Raw genomic sequence first — 24666 nt, forward strand, 5'->3', positions numbered from 1 at the left:
GTAAAGTTAGTCAGGAACAGAGAGCACCTGACATGTATCCCACTTGGAGCATAAGTTCACTGAGTTAACGATGGCTATTGAAACTGGTTTTCCTTTCCTACCCCCAATTGTTTCCCTGATAAAAATAATTTCTGATATAACAGTCACAAAAGACTTTAAGTACATCCTTTCTAAGTACATTCTTTCCTTGAGCATATTATGGACCATGCATTTTATTTCTGGTCACCTTGAATTATTTCTAGTTATTAAAAAATAGAAGCTGACCCAATTCTTATTCTCAATTTAATGACCAATTTATTTAACTAATCACTGCTTCCTAATACAGAACTATCAGCACATGACAAGAGTACTAAACATGAGAAATTAATAAGTGATTGTTTCTACAGGTAGCTATAGCTAAATATATATATATATATATATATATATATACACACACACACATAGCTCACTTAAGTGCTAAGATTACAAATATAGAAACAAACATTCATTTTTACTCAGGCACACATGCTTAATTTAGTTGTATCTCTGAACTTCAGCTGCAACATATGAAATGCTCCCTACTAAGAATAAAACATTTGCAATAAATTGCCAAAAATGACCTATTTCACAAAACATATTTCATACTAAAATGAAAAAGGTGAAATGAAAAGGTGAAATTCAATACTATGTCATGGAACACTTTATTCAAAATAAAACAGGGAAATTCTGGTCACATTCCTAATCCTTACTTTCTTCCCCACAGCATGCCTTATTCCTACCGTCTCATTTCACACTTCATACAAAAGCATTTACATACTCTTTAAACCAGTTCTTCTCTTTTATGAATTTTGGCAAGTACATTTCTTTCTGGAGAAGGAAGTGGAAAGAGGTTTTACCTAACTGGCCAAAGTTATTACAGGTTCTCTTCCTGGACCAAATATCTTACTGTTTACACAGCCCTTCCCTAACCCTTCAACTTCCTACTTCAAATCCCCAAGGTATGATCATAGATAAGTTATTTTCTCAACAAGCTACTAAAAAATATCAGTAACAACATACAAGAATTTAATGTTAAGATATTCAGCCCAGAATGAAGAAATTCTTGATACTTTCCAAGAGGACTCAATTACATAATAATGCTACACTCCTCTGCATCCCCATTTAAAAGCCTTCTTTACAACTCTGCTCTTTTTGTTGTTGTTATTGCCTATCCCCAACATTTCCTTTAGCTCTGTAATACTCCATTTATTTTTGGCCGAACAGTGCTGCATGAAAGATCTTAGTTCCCTGACCAGGGATCAAACCTGCAACCCTAGCAGCAGAAGCAGGGAGTCTTAATCATTAGACTACCAGGGAAATCCCCTACAGTATTCTTTTAAAACAGATTTGATCCACAGTCTCTGTTACTTTGTCTTGCAGTATGTGACACTAACAACCCATAAAAGGAGAAATATATTATCCTATGACTTACAGGCTGCTTCCTTATTTTTTCAGATGCTCAAGATAGGCTTTGCTCCTTTCTACATCACTATAATGGTTTTTTGTTAATAATAACCCTTTTCCCAAGGAAGTCCAGAAGTTATGTTTCAACAATCATGTCATCATGGAAACCAGAAAAGGTAACAAACTCAGATACTAGATAGCCTTTTATTTCCACGTTTAATTTACTCAAAACTCACCATCATCAAGATAAGAAATGAGTACATAGAAATTTTTAAGTTTTGTTCTAACACGTCCCTTCAAGAAAATGTTGATCACAGTACTGCAAATAAGGGAAATGAAATGAATGTAATTATCTTAGGACAACAACAATGAAGTTAGGAAAAGTCTAATCATGGAAAATGAAGACTTTAAATGAAGACTTTCTTTTACATTTGAGTATGAATTTTTTAATTTTTCTTTTTCATATTCTCTACTCTTTGTGGAATTTTCTATTATAAGTGAAATTCAGTACTGATGTAATTTAAAGTAAGGGCTTATGTTTTTACTTTTTGCCCTTATGGATATTCCTATTACTGACAGTGCAGCCAGTCTGTCTGGCTGTCTTCATTTATCCAAAGGGACTAAAAGAAGTAAAAGTGTTTTCTGAGTCAGAGACATCAAACTCCCTTGGAAAGCTAGTTCCTCACCACCAAATCTAAAAAAGGGAAGCAGCAGTTCTTAGCAATGTTCAATGCACTAGGTTTCAAGAAAAAACACTTATAAGAGCATAAGAAAAGAATGAGGGAGAAGAAAGCGGTTCTGGTTAATCTTACATTAAACACAATATTTGAGTAACTCTGACCAGAAAGGGCAGTTCTGTCAGTTTTAACCTTGCTTCCACAAACAACAACCCTATCATTGAAATGGATGATTTGAAACTGATTAACCCACCTTCTCCAGAGAAAGCCAAGCAGTCAATTTTGAAAGCAATGGAAAAGCAGGACCCTGTAACATTCTCTTTTCCTTCAAAGGTGACCCCAATAATGTTGCACAACTACTCCACATGCCCAACAGACCTAGTTTGAATTAATTTGTCCCATAGGGGGCTCATGCTGTCCTGTTTTAGTTGGATACTTCTTCCAGATCCCTGAATATTCAGTTTATTCATCTTCTTGGTCTAATTCAAAGCTGTCTAAACCAAATAACCTTTTCTAATGATTCTAGACAAAAGTTATCTCCATCCTACTATGAGCTTTCACAAACTTTATTCTATGGCTCACCAAAAGTATGCTTGAAGGCAGCATACAGTACAGAGTTGATGAATGAAGGCAGCTGCCGTCCTTTTCCCAAATTATTAGTAGAAGAGGAATAAAAGTGCATCAAATACCTGATTCTCCTGTAGTTGCAGGTACTGAGTCAATTCAGCTTTCAAGTAATGTCTAAATTTTCTACTGTTTTGTTGAGCTTCTAATATTTTTAAAAATGAATCCATTACCTCGCCTTTCTTTTTATCTAAATATAATTACTTGTTATATAATGAGAATCAGAAAAGGGAGACAAAATCCTAAACCTTCATTTTGGTGAAAATCCGAGGACTTCGCTCTATCTGATCTACCAAGAAGTGAAGAAGGAAGGGAAACTAAACTCATTTGAAATTTACTTCCTTTTACACTAACTCAGCTTACTCTTTGTTAAACTGTGAAAGAGCAGGGAAATAACTGAAAGGTCAATAGTCGAAAGGCAGAGAGAAAAAAAAGGCATAGAATAAATCACAAAGTGATCAATGTAAACTCAAATAATGGCAAATTAACTATATAAAGTCATTATCCTACAAAATGTAAAACTGAAACTTAACACATCGTCCTTTAATAACCTTTCAATTTATTATTTAGAAAAAAGTGCAGCCTACTATCAGCTAGATTAAATTTGGCCATATATTCTGTTATATTACCAACATATCCAGCCATTTGTGAAGGCAAGAAAGAGTAAAATGCACTCTTAGGATTGGTACTCAACCTTGAAGTGCTGAAAGCTACTTTATCATCTAGTGTGGGGACAAACACATGCAAGCACATGTGAATCTAACACTGTGTTGTGTGGGAAGCTCAATATAATCACCACCACTGTAAATCACTCAGGTATCACTTATTTTAACATACACAAATCAAGGCAAAGCACCCTGTGATTCCTACCAGAATACCTGAAATCACATTTAACATTTTCTCCTCTTACAGTTCTCTTTGAAAGCTTGAGATACAGTGGTTTTCTTCTCTCTTTTCAGTCACTACTAGGCAGCACATGTAGGAAACTATTAAAGCTGGACTAGCTTACGCATGTCATTTCAATACTGTAATAGCACAGCTGTGCTTTATATTCCAGAAGTGACCTAAAGGCAGAAGAGACTCCTAAATTTTTTTAGAGTTAGCATTATTCTAATCCAATTATAATGTCTTGCTGATTTTCTTTTCTATCTTGCCTCATATCACTCAAAACTAAAAGTACTATCATTTTTCTACATATAAGATGAAACTATTTTACAGGTTAATTAATCACAATTTATTGTTTGCATTGTTTCTTAAAACTATACCTAACTAGTAAAATATAATTAATGATATTTTCATATCAAAGATAATTTGATTATTCATCTATGGACAAAATCATAAAACATACTTTCCAAAACATACAATGTCTGTATAATCTTTGTTTGGGGCCAAAATGAGACATATGATGGGTAATATACATTATTGACCTTTTACATTTAGTTCCTTCAAAGCTTCTTTACTTTATTCAGCATTTAGCTTAAATGAAATATTTAAAATTGAAACTGTTCTATGTTGCAAACACAGCTAAAATGAAGAGCTGCTGTAGCAGCAGTGACCAGATTTTAAATGCAGGTAGATCAATAAAAAAAAAAAAAAAAAATATCCACTAAGCACAGGCTCCATGTGTGAGTGGAATGGTTTATAATAGCTTGCAAATGACTATGTGCTTGCTGTAACCAGCTGTTCTTAAATTATGAATATGCAACCAATTCATGTTAAAGCCAAATCCCAGCACTATTTCTACAGAGAAATCCCAGTAGTTTTGCTTGTTCTACATGTTAGCTCTGTTAAGGATACAAATAGCAGTAAGCTTCTGAACAAATAGGACCAAACTATTGGCATTTCATGCACTGGGTCCATTATCACAGCAGGGGATGTCAATCATTGGTACATTCCTATAACAGCTCAGGCAATATGACAATGATCTAGTAGGAAAAAAAATCAAAATCTCTGCAGCATACTCAAAGTCCTTCTGACAACCTAATGCTTTCTGACTTCAGCCAATCAGATCGTCAGACCTGACCTACAAGAAGACTTGCATCAAGCTTGAAACATTTAAAAACATCAATCATAAAAACAAAGACAGGACATTGAATTATACAGTATTAACCTCCAGGGTTTGCATACAAAGACCTTAGATTTATTTATGTCCCAGCGAGTTAAGAGCTTCAGGACACCGTTCCTTACACCAAACTGACTGCCAATTTGATGAACCTCTCTGCCCTCAGCAGGAGTGCACCGTCTTTGATTAATGAGTGCATGCTTGTGGGAAAGTGTTAAGAGGAGAAAACAGAGGAAAAACACACAATTATGTCTACACATCACTAAAGTACAATAATCATCTATAAACAAAATGCTTTTTTCTTACATACATAAGCATGTACACATGTATACACATAAAGTCAGTAAAGGTTCTGATCTATGTATTAGCTCCATTACTATTATCTCTAACATTTAATTTTCATTTGAAAGGCATTAAAAAACCAAACTACAAGCCAAATGTCATAAGTTATAAATATAACTTTTTAAAGCATTAATTTTATTTAAAAAAATTAAAAACACTATCTTACAGAGTAAATTTTTAAATATGTAAGATAAAACCAGTAGTTTCATCTTATGTTCTTAAGAGCCATTCATTTAAAAAAGTGCAGTGTTTAACTTAAAAATATCAGATCTCTTAAATATTTTACATCTCAGACTATATTATAATGCCACAAATCATATCACATTTAAAACAGATTTAAAAGTCATGTTAATTCACTTTCGTTTAAGCTCCATATGTAATTGTAAATTAATCAAATATATTTATTGCTCATTATTCAAAGTTAACAGAGTCAACAAATAAACTTACAAAAAACTTTTTGACTCTTCTGTTTAGAACTGCTTTCCTTTAAGAAACCCAATGTGGAAAAATTCCTACTTAAATTTGAGATGCTTATTTGCACTACAATTAAAATTATATCATTTCTAAAAATGAGCTAAGCACTGATATTCCTTAAAAAAGTTTAATTTAATATACAGCTCAATTTACCATTTAGAGTATATGAATATCTGACATGATACAAATATTTTATGAGTAAATATATTTCTTAAAATTTGAATCATAGGCTAAGGTAATAGAATAATTTTAAGAAACTGCATGATGATTATATCAAATGGTTATATAAAAGTAACTATTATTACCTGAGTATAAATTTTACCTTTAGTCTCAGTAATGTATGATCTATTTAAAAGAAAAGCATTTTCATAAACTTATGATTTCAGGAAATCATAATTCAGGAATCACTCAGCGGTGTATTTTAAGTGTTTAAATTTGTTTATATTGTCTAAGAAGTCCTTTTAATGGGATTTAACTCAGCAAATTATCTATTCTAATCATCAATTTCACATTTTAAGAATTTCTTTTAAAGGTAAACTATTTTAAGTATGTTACAAATGTCATGCTCTGAAAAACTGTTAGTCTAAAGATTTTAAAATTAAAAATCAATAAATATTGGAACTAAAAAATATCTTTTAACATAGTGATAAGTTACATTTTATCCTTAAACTCATCATCCTTAAGCTTTTTACACAAATTTTTTAAAATGTGTTTTCTTCTGTTGAGATTATCACTCTTATTCTCCCCCTCTCCTATCTCCTCTCCCTCTGAAGAGAAAAAAAAAAGCAAGTAATTAGAAAAAGCTGAAAACGCCTTGGCACCAATGGGATGATCTGACACCATTTTAGTACCACGGTATGACAGTTGCAACTACCAATAAAAGTTAACTAATAAAAATATAATTTCAAATTTTAAAATCTTAAATTATTGCTAGTCCATTACTGAATGTTATTTTACCTCCTCATAAAGGAAATTAAACCCTACATTGCCCTTTTTGTCAATAACTATTCTCTCTTCTGATTATCTTCTATAACAAAAGTTTAAAGAAATGTTTAATCAAACAAGTCAACAATTTAAAAGCACAATATTTTTAAAGACTCATGATACAAAATATTTAATTAAATGGAATAAAAAATTTCTTAACCTCACAAGGTAATTAATCCCTCAGAATATCAGGTTAATTCAAAATCATTAAACCTTGATAAAATTATTTCCTACAGGGATCAAAATCACCACATCACTTTGTGCTAAATCCTATCTTCCTTTGATAGGTCTAACGAGGACTAGTTCAAAAACTCACAAACTACAGCTCAAAATCCTTCTTTGATAAATCTTTACACTTAAAAGTAATCAAGTTTTATAACATACTTTGACTAATTCAAGGGATAAGACAAAAAACTAAACTTTTGTGCAACTGTAATATCCTACATCTTGTATAGTAACACAAAAGTAGCAACAAAGACATTAACAATTGCAGTTCAAGCTGGGAGTGACTGTTCTGTTTCAATTCAATGACACCACTAATGGCTTCTTAGCAGTTCCATGAAATCAACCAGCTGTCAAGTTGATGCATCAGAAGGAACAGTTATGCACTCCCATAAGAAAAAGCAACACATCAGGATGTTTGGCAAAACATCTGCTCCTTTACACTGTAGTTCTATAATAAACATGCAAACAAAGAAATGGGAAAAAGGGCAACAGAATTAAAATTCCAAGGTTTCCATTACAGTCTCATATGCATTTTAAATAAATGGCTTACAAAAATAAAAACAAATTTCTGCCAAGTTGAATAAGTTATTTTAAATCTTTTGAAAATGTAAAATATTACTCAGATTCTTCTAGAAAGGCAAAACTACATATAAATTGTTCCATTTTTAAAACTGAGAGTAAACTATAGTTACCAAGTAAAATCTTATTTTACATACAAAACTCAAAAAGTATTACTAACATATGCTTCTTTCATTTAATGTGTTTAGTAACTTATGCTAATAGTATTCTAATAAATGCATTTTCAAGACTGAAGAGTCTAAAAATGATTGTTCAAGAGTGTTTGAAACAGTAAATGCTGCTACAGTTCAGCCTTAGTATAACAGATAACAGCAAATATACTATCCCCCTGTATTTCAAAATATGTATCTACTCCTATTTCTGTCCAAACCATTATATGAATACAACATTAAGTTCTTACAAATAATCCCCTATTTTAAAGCATATAATTTTCTTTAAAAAAAGAAAGAGAAAAACTCATCATCACAGGCTTTACATACTTTTACATTCACCATTCATTTCAAACATCTATAAAATCTGCTTTTTTCTGTCTGAAACTTACAAGAGCCTCAATGTGTGGAAGTTATTGATTATGCAGCAGAGTGACAATATGTACAGTGTTTACAATAGGTGTGAGACATCAAACGTACTTAACTCCCATTTTCTTAAACTGCTTATCCTCTGTGCTTGCCATTTATAATCTGCCAAATCTTCTAGTCCTTTGTTGCATGTATAATTTAGAACCATCTGTTCTATGTGCTTTTAACTATTTAAACATTTTTCACCTACCTACGATTCACATAAATGTCAGACATTCAATTCAGTCAAGCTTTCTGTATTGCGTTTTACATAAAGCAAATCTCTAAATAAATAGCATAGCAGATAACACCAAATAAGACTGCTACAGCAATAGAAACATACCATATACAACCTAAGTTTTTATGTGTTAGACAAATCTTTCAATGTACTTGGAATTGTTTCTATTAGCTTTTTTTTGAGTTAATGGTAGTCAATGTTTTTCCCTACCCAGAAGACAAAGAGAATGCAAATTAAATACAGACAGTTTCATGTCCTTGTTAGAAGAGAAGTAAATATGCTGACTGAAAATGACTACAGGAGATAGAATTCCACTTTCCCATTCAATTTGCATTGCCTCTTATTTATATACCAGTCAGTATATCATTAAGTTTGATCATGTGACCAACCGAACTTTAGTGAGGGGAAAAACTATTTTAGACAAGCAAATTAAAACACAAGTTTTTATTGTTTATCTTTTCATAATGGCTGACAAAAGAGCATATACTTGAGATTATAAAATATATTTTTAAATCAATGTTGCCTTTTAAACACTAACTATATTTTCACCAATCATTTTACTTAATATCTGCTACTATATTTTTAAAGTATCCAGTATCGCCAGCTTTTTTTGAAAACTGTACCTTCAAAATGCAAAGAAATATGTAAAAAAACAGAACAGTTAATTACAAGAAGTGATCTAGGTCATCTAAAATAAGTATACATAAATATTAACCAAGCTGATTAAAGAAAAATCCACAGGAGTGGAGTAAATAAAAAAGGAAACATGCAAATATTCAAATCCTTTAAAGTATAAAAAACATATACACAAAAGCCTGCTAAATACCAAAGACCACTGTTTCCACCATTTTTTCGCACAGTTTTCCACCTGTTACCAAAACATAAAATGTGCAGACACCGAGGGCTCATTTTGAGAGCAGGACACAAAAATAAGCAGAACAGCTTATCGTTAACCTGTAAGTTACATGGTCCTTCACATGGTCGCTTAAAACAGGGAAAAAATTAAGCGAAAAATTTACTCCTGGTAAAATTTCTTCATAAAGTTTACATGACGTCACCGGGCCCCCTGAACATTCCCTAAACTTTGAATCTTAACCAGACACACTTTTTGACTTTCTGAGGTTTCTTCCCAGTCTTTGAAAAATAAAAATTAAAAAAAGAGAGAGAGACTTGAGAATAAAAATTGCCCAAGATGGCGAAACGCTTGTTGTTTAGAGGGCAGAGGGGAAAAAAATGGAGGATATTGTAATATACACAAAGGGATAAATTTCAGCAACTCGGCCAAGGACTGCAGCTGCTTCTCTCTTTATAAGGAAGCAACACACAAAAGATAAATACAGAAGGAGAGAAAAGAAGGGAAAATCTCCCAAACAGCAGGGCCAGTTCTGACTCTCCAAACATTTCCTTCCTTTCCCAAGTCCCATTTCTGAGGTTCGTGGAATTACTTTAAGAGAAGAGGAGCCGCGAATGGGAAGGGAGCGGGGGAAGGGGAGCAAAAAGATTAAAAGAGCGAAGAAGAGTTGAGAACAGGAGGCAGCACCCGGGGAAGAACTGCTAGGAGACAGACATTACTGTAGGAAAAGCTATGCTCCTCTAATCTCTACGTACTGAAACAGACTTTCCAGGTATCCATATCTTTTCCCAGTTCCACCTGCCCCTACTCCCACCCCACCCCACCCAGCTCACTTTCTGTAAACTCCCAAGCCCCAAGCTACTCGGGGAGAGAGAGCAAAAGAGACCCGAATTGGGGGGTGGGGGGTGGCAGGCGCAGCTTATCAGTCCTACAGGGAAGAGGGGGCGGAGGCAGAAAAGGGCAGCAGTAGGCGGACTGGGGGGGTGGGGGGGTAATCTTGAAACTACCCCGGCGGGGATGGGGGGAGCAGCGGTTATTCCCGGGTAGGAATGGCGATCGCAACCGTGCCAGAGGTGATTTTTTGAGAAGCCAAACTGTTGGCGGCGACCTGAGCGCTGGAAGCCGCAGGGAGGAAAAAAGACGCGAAGCGCCGGCGGCCGAGCAGGGAGGCCGGCACAAAGGAGGCGGACTCGCGGCGGCAGCGTCTGCCCACGCCGGGGGAGGCACGGCCCGCGGCCCTGCTAGACCGAAGTCCCGCACTGGCGGCTACGAATAAAGTTTACGTTCTCCTGAGACCGCACTCCCCACCTCCCACCCAGGACCGCGCATCTCCGCGTCCTCCTCCCCCAAACTGCAATCGGGACCCCGAGCACCACCCCAGCCTTCCAGCCAGCACAACAAAGAGACACACCGACCGGCGAGGGTAAACAGCCGCGGCCGGGCGGGCAGGGCGGGCAGGGCAAGCGCCTCCAGATAAGCAACTCCGGAGTCTAACCCACTCGCAGGAGCGCAGTTTCTTCTCTTTTTCGGTTTCAAACGGCTTTACAATATTTGGAATTTTCATCTTCACCCGCACCCCTCACACCCGAGGATTTTAAACTCACCTTTACTTTCGAACTGAGAGTTGCGGTGGATGGGATTTTTGCCTTCCCCAGATGGTTAAAGGTTACGATTTTTGTTTTGGAAACCCCACCACCTCCTTATTTCTATTATTATTTTTGCAAGAAAAGTATAAGGAGAGTTGGAGTGGAGGTGAGATTTGTGATCGGCAAAGCCCTGGACGCCCTCCTTCTCCGTCTTCCGCCTCTCTCTCTCTGATTAGTTCCTATCCAGCAGCAGATTGAAGCAGGAGATGATTCTTCTCAAGGTTTGTTCAGCAGCTTCACTTCTAGGCGAAGGCTTCATGAACCAAGTGACGTCAACCAACAAGGCTTCTCTCTCTCCTCTCTCTAACAATGAAAGTTGCTGTTAACAAGGGAAAAAAGAGAGAGAATTGTTTATACCATTTCAGTTCCAATAATAAATGACCCATCAGCTCCTAAAGTAGCCAAGGGAGGGGAGGGGGTGGCTTCTTCCTCCAAAGAATCCTGTAGCTTTGAGTTTGCACCGATTCTTCTTCCAGGAAAAAGTTAAGGAACTCTAATGTTTTGTTTTACTTTTAAAAGTAGAGAAGACAGAAAATAGGATTGAAAACGTAATTTTTTAAAAAAAGTACACGGGCGAATAGGGAGCGTAGATTAACAATGTTCACCTAAACTTTGTAAACTCAGAATTTGGTTAAAATCTAAAAGTCAACTAAATGTAATATGTTTGGAACTCAAAATAAAAAGCAGGACGCAAAATGGTCCCAGGATAAAATGCTACTTCCCTAACCCGGGAAGGTTAAGCTGCTGTAATGTTTATGCACTGAGTTAAAATTTAAATAAAACGTTAAAATAATAAGTCGTTTTAAAGTTATACGTTAAAACTTCAAAAGGTAACCTCAATAGTCCCCCCTACACACACACTTGTGAGAAGGCAAAAAAGGTGGGGAGAGGATAGCTAATTGTAGGAATTAGAACACTTAAAATACCAAGTTAAGACTAGGTAACCTATTGCTCCATCTTTAAATTACACACGAGGTATGCTATTTGTCTACCCCACAATTTCTTCTAACTTCCTATTTTTTACCCTTCCATTTTCATTTTCCTCCACTAATTTAAACATCCTGAAACCAATAAAGTTGAACTAAAGGTGAAGTACACCCCATCCCCTCCTACAGCACACCACCCTATAGTTTCCTAAAAAAAAAATTTTTTAAAGGCCTTATCCTTAGTAATGCTTTATTACCAAAGAAGATAAATAATTAAATTTTTTTTCATTGAGGTAGTGTTTTCCCCCTGGAACACATTAAAAGTCCCAAAAGTTCATATAACTAAAAACTGCATAATTTAATCTTCAGGATGAATAGTAAGTGAAAGGCAACCTATAGAAAAATAATTTGACCATATATGTGTATTTTGTACATGCATATGTAGATAAATGTATCTTAAAAGATGCTATTGTTTTATGTTTCCTCTTCAGCCACTGGCTGTGATTTTAATTGTGCTGGAGGATCTTCATTAGTATTAACACATGGGGAGATTTCACAAAGCTGCTTCATTAGGAAAAAAAAAAAAGCTTGGCAGACTAGGTCTTTTTGCATGCACTGAGAATGTCAGCCTTACCTCGGTCATTTGTAACATAATAAGTGCAAGTACAATGATTGCAATGCAGGAGCACTGGGGGAAGGGCAGAAATACTGCCTGTCTAATAGGGATATCTGAAAAGAAGGCTGCTCATTACATAGTAAAATGTATGCTAAAAATTAGTGAAGATGATGTCTCAGGAGACTGATGCTAAATAAATTAATGTGCTGATATGTTTTTAATTATTATTTTTGTAATAGTTTATTTCATTCTCAGGATTCACATTGAGCAGCAAAGCTGTGCTAGCACTTATTGATTTTTTTTTCCCTGCCACATTCCCGGAATACAGATTTTAATCATTTCACTACACCACACTCAGTAATTTCATTAAAAACTGGAACCTTCCATCCCCAGAAAACCATTTAATTTCAATGACATACAATTCTGGTCTTAGCAGAAAACTGTCTCCACAGTAAAAGCTGGCCTAAGGTTCAAATGCATAATTTAATCCTGAGTTTTCCATGCTCTGCATTCCTTTGAAGCTATAATTTGAGTAACTACCTAATAACTGTAATAAGGATAATAATTTCCTTATAATATATTATTAACTCATATTTAATTAACTCAAAGGCCAAGTTCTGTACATGTATGACTGGGTCAACAGTTCCACAATATCAAAATGTACTAATAATGTTAAAGAAAACTACAGATTCCAGTATAAGTGTGGAAAGCTAGCATTTAGATATTACTTCAGCAAAGTAACATGTAAAAAATATGATGCATTTTATATAATAGGGGTCATTACTTATAACAGTATTTTTAAATATTTGGAAGTAAACAGGACAATTCACTGGTATTTCTGTGTGTAAATAAAGTATTTTAATATTTCAACAATCCGTCAATCCGTTTCAGACATTTTGTCTAATCATTAGCATTACTGCTGAAAATATTCAATTTTGGAAGGATAAAAAGAAATAGCTAGATTCAAATTGTTTGAATTTTCATATAAGAATTCTCTTAAAACATTTCTCTGGAAATAAAGTTGTGGCACACTTATACAACTTATATAACTAAGAATGTATCTTTTACTTAAATACTTTTAAAATAGACTGCAAAGCATAATTCAAAGTTTGGTTCCAATAAAATGCTGAAATAATAATACTGGCTTTGAAGATGGCACACTGGCTTTCCAGACAATGTTTCATAAGAATATGTAATTTACATTGCCTAGTTTTTACAAAAAAGCACCTGTGGGGAAAACTGTTTAACATAAGAAAACTTATTTAGTAATTAAAAATTTTAATATATGCCTAATCAATAGAAAATATGGTACACAGATAATGAAAGTGACTAACTTACATATACATGTATAATTTCAAGTTGAAGCCATATATAACACAAAGTTGTTTTTCTCTTGGTTGAATAATGAAGTAACTTAAGAGTGTCATCAAATGTTGAAATAAAGGGTAAATGTGGTAATAATAAAGAATTTGATTTTGGTATGTTTAAGATATTTAAAAACTGTATTTTTATTATCATCAAGGGCTCTTTACATAGTTTGAAAAATATTTTTTAAATACAGTTGACAAGTGAAAAACTCATAGATGGATATAATAAAATGAATTTATGTATTTTAATAAAAACTTCAATTTTTATATTAAAATATGTTTAAAATAATTTGGTGTTATTTGGTAATTCAAATATATTACTATCCAATTTAATCTATACCTTTAAGACTGATTTTTAAAATAATGAAATATTAAAAATTTTAAACTGGATTACTCTAGTATTTGATACCCACTTACTAGGAAGTTATGGTTAAATTATTTTTAAATATGATTCTTTCCCTTTTCCATGTTATCACATTTGATTATTTCAAAGATGACAACATAGTCATAGAGTTGGGGGGGTGGAGAAAAAATAATTATAAGTTATAAAATAATTTGGCTCCCATAGCACTGTTTCTTCTACTTAAGTTCATCATTTAAATTAGTACTTGATCATGTACAGAATTATAAAAGAATTTAATGATCAAATAGATCTTTTCCAATATAAGTAAAATCCTATATGTGATATACACCTAGACTAATTATTCATACCAATAATTATTCTAAATTAGTACCATAAATTAATTATTCTACCACTATAGACTAAACTGTACTTTTTTTATAAAGCATTATCTATTCTTAGGACCAAGACAGAACTTCATAAACAGGAAGAGATAAAGATGGACAGGTATCCTATTGTAGGTTCGGTTACATGGACCTTCAGAGAGTAAGGAACTCTCATGTGCAGAGAACAAAGTCTAGGCTGACTACAAACTACAAAAAGCCAAACGAATGAGAGATCTTAATAGTAGAACCACCTGGCCACTGTCATGTCTTGTTTCTGTTTCAATCAGTACAGACTAATGAAGCTTTATTTGTTTTCATTCACTGAACAAACATTTGAGTGCTTGCTATATGCTATGCACTCTGCTAGAGGCTGGAAAACACATGAAAGCTCACATTCTGGTTGATGTTGAAAGTGTGAAATTTCTGGGAGATCAGAGACTTACAAAAATCACATTATAAAGATACAAATAATAAAGTTTTGCTAGAATAAAGAGGATGGATCTACTAATTCTAAGAGTCTATATAAAAGCTTTATCAAAGAAAGGCCATTTGAACTGCATCTCAAATACTGAGAGCTTTCCAGGCAAAGAAGACAGGAACAAATTCTAAGTGAAAGAAAGAAACCATAAATTTAAATTACAAAAGCTACCAGGTCTGATGTCCATCCAGTAGTCAGAAATTCAGTGTAACAGGAATACTCAGTGTGAGTTGTAAAATAACAGGGACTAAGGAGGAAAACCAGGGATAAGGCCTTATGTCCCTTGGATGAATTTATCCTGAAAGCCAACAAAGGTCAGCAAAGAAGTAACATGATCAACATTATTTTTAGGAAAAAATTAACTGTATAGATAGTGCAGATGATAGACTATATTATGAAGAGGTATCTTAAGAGACCATGAGAAAACGGTAAAAGACAGTGGTACTGGAGGTTTAAAGCAAAGTAAAATGTAGATTTTGTGACAAACTGAGTTAAAAGGAAGGATTAAAGGAAAACTAAATTTCTGGCTTAGGGAACTGGGCAAATGCTGCAGTCATTTAGTCAGGTCCAGAATACAGAATACATAAGGGAAAACAAATCATAAGGTGGTCTGGAATTAGAACTTGAATTTATGCTTTATAGGTCATTTTAAAATGGGATTATTAAAATCAACTGAACAGTTTTTCAAAATGTGCATACCCAGGCTCAATATCTAGAGACTCACTACGTCTGGGTGGGGTCAAGTGTTTATTTTCTTTTTAAAAAAAACTCTTGATAGTGTTTCCAATAAACACTGCTGATTCAGAACACTGTTACAGAACTTCCCTGGCAGTCCACGGGTTAAGACCGTTTCCACTATAGGGGGCACAGGTTCCTCCTGGTGGAGGTGCTAAGATCTTGCAAGCCAGGCAGCCAAAAAAAAAAAAAAAAAAGAATGCTGCTACCAGCATAAATTGATTATAAAATTCATTTGGAATAAAAAAAAAAAAAAAAACAAAAGCCTAGAAAACCTTGAAAAAGAACATTGAGAATGGAGGGGGGTGTCATATCAGATATTAAATATGCTATAAAAGCTTAATAATTTAATGGTAGCATTGGCACATGAAAAAAAAAAAAGACCAATAAAATAGAAAGTTGAGAAATTACCCAAGTGCATATATATGGAAATTTAACATAGATAAAAGCTGTATCTCAAAGCAGTAAAGAAAAGATGGACTTTTTCATAAGTGGTGTTGAGATAACTGAGTAGTCATAAGGAAAAAGATGAATTTGGATCTGTTCCAAGAATAAATTTCAAAAAGATCAGATATTTAAATATAAACATTTGAACCATTCAAGTACTAGGAGAAATTACGAGTCAATTCCTCTATAAGTGAAGAATAGGGAAAATGTTCCTGGCAATGGTCAAAACTAGATGAAGTGAAAATATGAAAAACATTGTAACACAGACAATTTAATAACCCTACATATAAAGAGTATCCAAAAATGAATAAAACACCAACACCCTGAGAGAAAAATGGCAAGAGATATGAACAGACATTTCACAGAAAAAGAAATGCAAATGCCCCTTAAATAGAAACATTCTCAACCTTCTTCATAAGAGAAATGCAAATTAAAATCACTGATATACTATGTCTCACCCAACAAATTGGCAAAAATTCAAAATTTTCACAGCACAGCCTGTTAGTAAGGCAGTTGTGGGGAAAAGGAACACTCTCAAATATTGCTTGTTAAACTGAAAAGTAGAAAAAGCCCAACAAAAGAGATGTTCATGGAATCTAGCAAAGTTACATATACATTTTATTTTTTGTCTGGCAAATCCCACCCCAAGAATCTGACCAAAAAAGAAGTTATTCATTGAAGCATTGTTTCTTATAGCAAAAGTTTCTATGAAAATTAATACAGAAGCCTCAATAAAATGTAGTCTGAAGGTCAAAAGAAGGAGCTGTCACCCATGTTCCAGTTAAAGTCCACACAGATCCCAACAGAAAGAGACACCATGCATCTCCAGCTGGAAGTAATATGGTTTTACTACAAATGCCAGCAAGAGGAAGACATCTCTTCCTTCCTGGCAACAGCTCAGCCAATGGGACTGTCACAAGTCAGTCAATTAAGAGCTGTTACACTTTGCACTCTCGGTTTCCTCAATGGACTTTTTATCAACATCTCTCCTGACTCTCCCATCTCCTCTATAAGAATTTTCTTTCCTTTGCTTTATTGAACTTGCTTGTGGTTCTTCACACAGTTGCATCTCCCAAACTGCAATTCTGTGTTGCTCCCTAAGAAACCCCATTTTGCTGGTAAAATAACTGGTTTTTCATTGTTTTAGGCTAACATATGGAAATAACCCAAAAGTCCATCATAGTGAAATGGCTGAATAATTATGATACATACATGCAGTGAAGTACTATGCAATTTTTAAAAGGGAATAAAGAATATATGCAATATAAAGTAATTCACTGTCTACTCCAGTATATATTGTTGAGTAAAAATATCAAAGTGGGAAAAAGCATCTATGGCATATTACCATTCACCTATCTCACTTTTTAAATTAAATGAAAAGTCAAAACCTTAAAACACAGTGTTAGTGGCTCAGACGTGTCCAACTCTTTGTGACTCCATGGACTGTATGTAGCCTGCAAGGCTCCTCTGTCTATGGAATTCTCCAGGCAAGAGTACTGGAGTGGGTTGCCATTCCCTTCTCCAGGTTATCTTCCCAACCCCAGGGATCAAACCCAGGTCTCCTAAATTGCAGGCAGATTCTTTACCACCTAAGCCACCAGGGAAGCCCTTAAAAATGGTTACCTGTAAAAAAGAAGGGAACAGAGGAGCAAAGATGGAATAACAGGAAGTTTTCTCATAAAAATGTGACTTCAGAAACATAGAATATATATAAATATAATTTACAAATTATAAAACAAAAATACATTAAAATTTTAAAGTGATCCCATCTAAATGAAATAAGTGAACTTAATTATATATGGAGTTGGTGGCATAACCATACAGAGAATATTCTAAGTGACTTTAAACATAGTAGTTTTTTATCTTCTTTTTTGGCCACACCATGCAGCATGTGTGGAGAAGGCGATGGCACCCTACTCCAGTACTCTTGCCTGGTAAATCCCACGGACAGAGGAGCCTGGTAGGCTGCGGTCCATGGGATCGCTAGGAATCGGACACAACTGAGCAACTTCACTTTCACTTTTCACCTTCATGCATTGGAGAAGGAAATGGCAACCCACTCCAGTATTCTTGCCTGGAGAATCCTAGGGACAGGGGAGCCTGGTGGGCTGCCATCTATGGGGTTGCACAGAGTCAGATATGAAGTGACTTAGCAGCAGCAGCAGCAGCAGCATGCAGCATGTGAGACCTTAGTTCCCTGGCCAGGGATTGAACTTGCACCCCTTGCATTGGAAGCACAGAGTCTTAACCAGTAGACCACCATGGAAGTCCCAGGAATTTTTAAAAACCATATTCAAACACTTAACAGTACTTTCCTCATATGATTTAAACTAAGAAATAAACTTGAAAGCAGCAACAACAAAACAATAACTTAAATTGTTATCCTCAGCCACAGTTTTGTGATATTAATTGGTGGTGTTATTGTAATTAGGGGCTTCTTAGGTGGCTCAAGTGGTAAAGAATTCTAAAATACAGGAGCCACAGCAGACACAGGTTCGATCTCCTGCGTCTATACCAAGATCCCCTGAAGGAAGAAATGGCAACCCACTCCATTTTTCTTGCCAGGATAATCCCAGGGATGGAGGAGCCTGGTGGACTACAGTCCATGGGGTCACAAAGAGTTGGACATGACTAAAGCAACTGAGCACGCACACGCAAGCACATTCTTGTAATTATATTGCATGCATAGTCTGAGAAAAAGCAAATGGATAATTAAGTTGGTGTTTTGGGTGTGGGACAAAAAAGGACAGATGTAAAATCAGTGAGTTACATAAAAATTATGTGATCACGAATTTGAACTGGATATATCAGAATAAACTATAATATTTTACATTTTAAAATATATGTATTTCTTAGTTCTGCCTAAAAACGGGGACTATGCAGTAGCAACAAGCACATACTTTTATATCCAATTATTGACAGTAAACAACATTTGCCCCTGAAACAGATCCCTAGAAGCAAAGGCTGATTCTAGGATAGGAAATGTTCAAGGTAAGCCTAAAATATCCTATCATACTATTAATCATGAAAACTATCAAAGATTACTGGGGTAATGTAAAAGGACTTGAGAATAAATGTGAAAAAGCCAACTTGAATTGGTTCCCACTGGCCAAAGATGAGACAATTTAAGCTTCTTAAGAATAACTAAAATGGATTGCAACGTAACATACAACTTAATACATAATTTCATAATGATACTTTAAAAAAACTCATCATTCACCTTTGAAGAATGCTAGAGAACCAACTCATTATTTTGAAAACTCGTAAATAAAGGAAACAATTTAAGTCTTTATTCAACATTTCATACCAAATGTACCTTTCAGTTCAGTTCAGTCACTCAGTCATGTCCGACTCTTTGCGACCCCATGAATTGCAGCAAGCCAGGCCTCCCTGTCCATCACCAACTCCTGGAGTTCACTCAGACTCACGTCCATCGAGTCAGTGATGCCATCCAGCCATCTCATCCTCTGTCGTCCCCTCCTCCTCCTGCCCTCAATCCCTCCCAGCATCAGAGTCTTTTCCAATGAGTCAACTCTTCCCATGAGGTGGCCAAAGTATCGGAGTTTCAGCTTTAGCATCATTCCTTCCAGAGAACACCGAGGACTGATCTCCTTTAGAATGGACAGGTTGGATCTCCTTGCAGTCCAAGGGACTCTCAAGAGTCTTCTCCAACACCACAGTTCAAAAGCATCAATTCTTTGGCGCTCAGCTTTCTTCACAGTCCAACTCTGACATCCATACATGACTACTGGAAAACCATAGCCTTGACTAGACGGACCTTTGTTGGCAAAGTAACGTCTCTGCTTTTGAATATGCTATCTAGGTTGGTCATAACCTTCCTTCCAAGGAGTAAGCGTCTTTTAATTTCATGGCTGCAATCACCATTTGCAGTGATTTTGGAACTCCAAAAAATAAAGTCTGACACTGTTTCCACTGTTTCCCCATCTATTTCCCATGAAGAGATGGGACCAGATTCCATGATCTTAGTTTTCTGAACGTTGAGCTTTAAGCCAACATTTTCACTCTCCACTTTCACTTGCATCAAGAGGCTTTTTAGTTCCTCTTCACTTTCTGCCATAAGGGTGGTGTCATCTGCATATCTGAGGTTATTGATATTTCTCCCGGCAATTTTGATTCCAGCCTGTGCTTCTTCCAGCCCAGCGTTTCTCATGATGTAGTCTGCATGTAAGTTAAATAAGCAGGGTGACAATATACAGCCTTGACGAACTCCTTTTCCTATTTGGAACCAGTCTGTTGTTCCATGTCCAGTTCTAACTGTTGCTTCCTGACCTGCATACAGGTTTCTCAAGAGGCAGGTCACGTGGTCTGGTATTCCCATCTCTTTCAGAATTTTCCACAGTTTCTTGTGATCCACACAGTCAAAGGCTTTTGCATAGTCAATAAAGCAGAGGTAGATGTTTTTCTGTAACTCTCTTCATTTTTCCATGATCCAGCGGATGTTGGCAATTTGATCTCTGGTTCCTCTGCCTTTTCTAAAACCAGCTTGAACATCTGGAAGTTCACGGTTCACGTATTGCTGAAGCCTGGCTTGGAGAATTTTGAGCATTAGTTTACTAGCGTGTGAGATGAGTGCAATTGTGCGGTAGTTTGAGCATTCTTTGGCATTGCATTTCTTTGGGATTGGAATGAAAACTGACCTTTTCCAGTCCTGTGGCCACTACTGAGTTTTCCAAATGTACATTAGGAAACCTAATTTGAAATTGTGTTTGTATGTATTCATATATATGTATAAAGGTGTGTATATGTATATATATATATATATGTACCTGTGTACATACATATATGTAACAAGATTTGAACATAAGATTTAACATTTTTTAAATGAAATGTTATTTGCCTGTACTAACAGATATTGTGATCAAGCATATGATTTACCTGTGAGTTTCAAGGAAAATGAAACAAAGAAGGTTCAGGATACTATTCTTGTCTGGTAAATAAGAAAATAAGCAATTCATTAAGACAAACTTAAAACCTTGGAGTAAAATATTGAAGTTTGAACCCAATCTTATAGCCAATGCATAAACATCATCTGTATGGTCTTTCTCATAGTAATACTCTGTAAAAGCCAAGGGCATGGATGACTATAATTAAGTTCACTGCATTAAATAATTAACAAGTCAGTCATATAAGGCTATGTAGGTTATGCATGGGATCACTAAAGGGGCAGCAGCATAATGAATCCAAATCATACAACCACATGTAGTCAAAAGTTAAATCTTTAGGAATTTTGCAAACTACTTTTTAAGGATGAGATGGTTAGATAACATCACTGACTCAATGGAGAAGAGTTTGAGCAAACTCCAGGAGACAGTGAAGGACAGGGAAGCCTGGCATGCTGCAGTCCATGGAGTCACTAAGAGTCAGGCAAGACTTAGCGACTAAACAACTTTTTAAGCATAGCTATTACTAAAAAGTAATATCTTCAAACATATTAAAAACAAATACAACTCATCACTTATTTTATTATGCTTTACTAGTATTGATGTCCTCAAGGTTATTCATGCCAACTGTAATATGTAGAAAAAATGATACAATGGTGTGTCACTGCCCATCTCTTCCCAACTCTATTACCAGTGACGTCACATTGGTAGCTTGAAATAGACCACTGTGGAAATGTTTACAATCTAGAAATCAGCAAACACTACAAATCAGGGCATAAGCTTAATGTTTTATTAATAGTGTAGACTTTAAAAAGTAGTTTTAAAAAAGTTAATAAACTTAAATTTAAATTATAACACTGAAATAGCACAAAAATGGAGAAATAATTTTTTAAACCATTTTAAAACTATTAACAAATTGTGAGAAGTCACATCATTGATGAAAAAAGTAAGGACTGTTTCATTTTCATCTTACTCTTAGATAAAAATATCAATGACTATGTATGTTAGCACTACATTCTTCAACAACTGCACAACTATGGGCTGACTACAAATAGGGCTACAGAAACAAGAATTTGGTAAAAATCAACCAAAGCATTCTGTAAGAATCAATTGGCTATCTAGATTTTACAATACAGTATTGTATATGCTATTCTTTGTAAGTTGTATATATTTTTACGTCCAGAAAGATTTACCAGTACACCTTTGTTGGGGAGGACCACAGTCACTAGACCTTGAGGAGCGCTCCGTCCAACGAGAAATGAGAATACTCCAAAATACCTGGTACAACGTGTTAAATACTCTAACAGAGGTATTGAAAGTGAAAGGAGGACACATTGCATGCGCCTGTGTGCTAAGGGGCTTCAGTTATATCCAGCTCTTTGTGACTCTATGGACTGTACCCTGCCAGGCTTCTCTGTTAGAAGTGGTTATTTTTTTCTGGTCGAGATGGGAGAAGGAAAATGCATATCCTGACTTGTGAAAGAATCCATCTCATAGTAATAAAAGCTTCTTTGCATTATAGTCTGTCCTAATGTATTATTTTCAGCACTAAACTCTGTAATAATTTAGCTCTGAAAGGCAGTTTTTAAGCTCTACAAGGTACTGATACATGCCTTGGGAAAAGCCGTCTGAAATCACAGAAACAGTCTTTTTTAGGGTCATGAAAGTTATTTTATTTTATTTTATTTTTATCCACATGCCCTGTGGGATCTTAGTTTTACAACCAGGGACTGAACCTGGGTCAGGCAGTGAAAGCATCAGTCCTAACCACTGGACAGCTAGGGTATTCCCATGAAGAAATATTTTAATCTCATATCTGATTTCAAAAATTCACAACTACCTGCCCTCTTGACAGCTAGCCTGTTTCAGGTCGAAAAACAAGTTTTCTATTTCACAGCATTTTGAAGAATATACACTCAAGGACCAAAATTCAGTCATAAGCACAATTTTCATGATTTCCTTTAAAAACTGAATCAAGATCAAAGTCCATATTGTTTATAGACAGTTGTGCTCTGGGAATAATGTACTATGAGAATTAATAATCAACAGTCAACTCTAACTTTTAGTATAGTTATGTTTCTGTATTCTGCTTGTACTCTGTCAACACTGAATCCAACAAACCTTTTCCAGAAAAATCTTTGGTTCAAAAAATAATCATAAAGCAAATTTTAAAAATTTCTTTCCCTTTAAGCATGAATAGTTAGTGACTAAAAATAAAAACAAACAAGTTGTCTAGGACTTCTCGCTCATCAATAATAAAAGGCTCATGTGTGCTCCTTATATAGAAGGTGTCATCTGACTAAAAGTTTCGATTAGCATGTTATAGAACAGATAGACTATGCTTTCTTACTATATATCATTGATATTATAGTGTCTCAAAGTACTACATTAAAGGAATTTTGCCAATAGTTGATTCTGAGTTCTCACTAGCCATAATATTTATTATTTTGCTGCTGGTTTAATAAACTTGGCACTGTATGGTTTTATATCTGCTTTTGCTCTGAGAAGTACAATACTGAATTAATACTTCCTTCGCTTTAGTGTCTTCTCCATCTTTAGAGAAAATAATACTGGAAGGCGTTATTTTGTATCTGTGGGATGCTTTCGTTATTTCAACACAATAGTTTACCAAAAAAAAAAATGCCATTATGTTTTCTTTAAAAGAGAATCAATGACCTTAAAATATCCTAGCCCAGGGAATTCCCTGACAGTCCAGTGGTTAGGACTCCACATTTCCACTGTAGGAGGCACAGTTCACCCCTAGTTGGGGAACTAAGATCCTGCATGCTGCACAGTGTGACATGTGTGTGTGTGTGTATGTGTGTGTGTGTGTGTGTATGTATAAATGGGCTTCTCTGGTGGCCCAGATGGTAAAGAATCTGCCTGCAATGTGGGAGACCTGGATTCAAATCCTGGATTGGGAAGATCCCCTGGAGTAGGGAATGGCAACCCACTCCAGTATTCTTTCCTGGAGAATCCCCATGGACAGAGGAACCTGGCGGCCTATAGTCCATGGAGTCACAAAGAGTCAGCGACAACTGAGCGACTAAGCATAGCACAGCACACACACACACGCATGCACGCACACACACACATATATATTGGCCACACTATGTATACATTTAAGTATAGATTATAGATATATATGTCTGTGTATATATATATATATATACAGTATATATTTTAGTACTTCTCTCCACACCCCCCTAATATATTTATAACCTTACTCTCTTTTCCATTCTTGACTGAAGAGAGTGAATTGGAGAGTGAAATTATCCTCTGAGAGGCAAATCAAATGACAGAAGCACCTGGAAACAATTTATGTTGAATCTTTAAAAATGACAACCAAAAAAACCTTATGAACTGTGAATTATTTAGTATGGCCAAAGAATCAGAAGAGAGGAGCTTTTTTGGTAGCTTTTATGTGTGGCTTTTGTTGGAGGAACTGGGTTCAGTTCTTTTCAGATTTTCTTAGGGGAAGAGCCCTTGAGATTTTGACCATTCCCTCATTTCAGCACTCCTGAAGCCTCTGCTTCTGCCAGGAAATATCCCTAATCCTCACATATCATCTTTCAGACATTTCTTCCCAGCAGCTTTTTCTATTAAACATAGTTAAAAAAAAAAAAAAAGAAAGAAAAATGTAAGGAGATTCTATACAGTTATTCCTCTATTACTTCATTTGTGTTAATGATAAATCTCAAGATCACAGTTAAGCTTGACATTAAGATAAGATTTGGGGAGTAAATGTGGGGCTGGATGCCATTCTGCTGCTACTGCTGCTAAGTCG

At 35.3% G+C, this 24666-nt stretch overlaps 1 protein-coding gene across 33 annotated transcripts in view; it reads right to left on the minus strand.

Annotated features, from left to right (window-relative positions):
* The window catches only part of BAZ2B (bromodomain adjacent to zinc finger domain 2B), a 332790-nt gene extending 321937 nt beyond the window's left edge, over positions 1-10853 (minus strand). For all 33 annotated transcript variants that reach the window (XM_086355017.1, XM_086355007.1, XM_086354868.1 and 30 more), the window contains exon 1: positions 10642-10853. The gene's annotated coding sequence lies outside the window, so the exon portion shown is untranslated. The remainder of the gene's footprint in view (positions 1-10641) is intronic.
* Positions 10854-24666: the final 13813 nt, after the last annotated feature.

This window comes from Bos grunniens, chromosome 2 (genome assembly GCF_055505025.1).
Source record: "Bos grunniens cultivar Pamir isolate PY7600 chromosome 2, Bosgru_T2T1.0, whole genome shotgun sequence".
In the NCBI taxonomy this organism is placed as follows: Eukaryota; Metazoa; Chordata; class Mammalia; order Artiodactyla; family Bovidae; genus Bos; species Bos grunniens.